Below are 1,213 nucleotides of genomic sequence, written 5' to 3' on the forward strand. Positions count from 1 at the left end.
GTCCCCGCCCGCCGCCGTCGCGCAGCGCTCGGCCCTGCGGCCGAGGCGAGGCGGCGGCAGGTGCCATTTTGCGTCCCCCGCGGCCGGCCGGCCGGGGCGAGGCGAGGCGGCAGGTGCCATTTTGCGGCCCCCGCGGCCGGCCGGCCGGGGCGAGGCGAGGCGGGAGGGCGGCAGGTGCCATTTTGCAGCCCCCGCGCGCGCCTGAGGCGAGGCCGCGGCCGGCTCACCCCGCCGCCGTTGGCGGGGCTCGGACAGGCCGGGCGCGGCTCTGCTCCCTTTTAAGCTCTTCACTCGAGCCGCCTCCAATAGTATTGATCATTTAATTTATTAGGGCCCAAGCCAAAACATGATTTTTTTGTGTGTTTTTTTTTCCTATCGGAGTGCTTGTGGGTAGTCCCCGGCCACRTCACTTTTTGCTCAGCACCTTTTTATTCCCGGCCCACAAACCTGAGTTGTGCTGGAAGCGATGCGCTAAGAAAATATTTGCAGGCAAACCAAAACCAGCTTCTCACTTGTTATTTTATTTGGCTTCTTTGTGCTTTTCTCTCTCGCTTTCTGGAGTTCCGTGCCTTGTTGAGTTTCCAAAAGTTAGTGTTTGATCCCTGCTTAGGACAGCGGTCTTGATAACATCAGTGTATTAAAACTCCTGTTACTAAATTTCAGTCATTATCGGGTGAGTTACCTGTAAGAGGAGGTACAAGCCCTTGTGTACTGCTCATGAGGATGTCTAATAGGAAGCTGCTAATGGATGTTTTCTCCCCTGGAGACAGCACCTCGGCATTTTGGAAAGCTGGGATAGGCTTGTCTCATTTTACTCTTACCTGTACSATGGCCCCCTAATAGAGACAGCTATTCTCCCTATAAAAATGCACATTAATTTCTCGTACGCCAATTTYCCCCCCTGTGATTCCCAAACTCTTCACACTTGTCCCTTCAGTGCAGAACTATCACTCCATGTCAGCTGTTCCCATGTCATCTTGTAGAGAAGCCGCCTTTCCTCTCTGCTAGTCTGGCAGGGCGCTTAGAAATTCAAAACAGTTACCAAAGGCGTGAAGTCAGTGCAGATAACCTTGTGCTGAAAATCTTCATGTTCTGGCTTGCTTTCAGAAATTCAGTGCTACTGAGCTGATTCATTATGGCCAGTGCCTGAACTGACCTGCATTGATTCAGCTCTCCTAGGTTAGGCAAGACATTGGTTTATACAGATGCTGTC

The sequence above is a fragment of the Rhea americana genome, unplaced genomic scaffold (assembly GCF_003343005.1).
Source record: "Rhea americana isolate MKP2758 unplaced genomic scaffold, rheAme1 scaffold_5, whole genome shotgun sequence".
NCBI classification, from domain to species: domain Eukaryota; kingdom Metazoa; phylum Chordata; class Aves; order Rheiformes; family Rheidae; genus Rhea; species Rhea americana.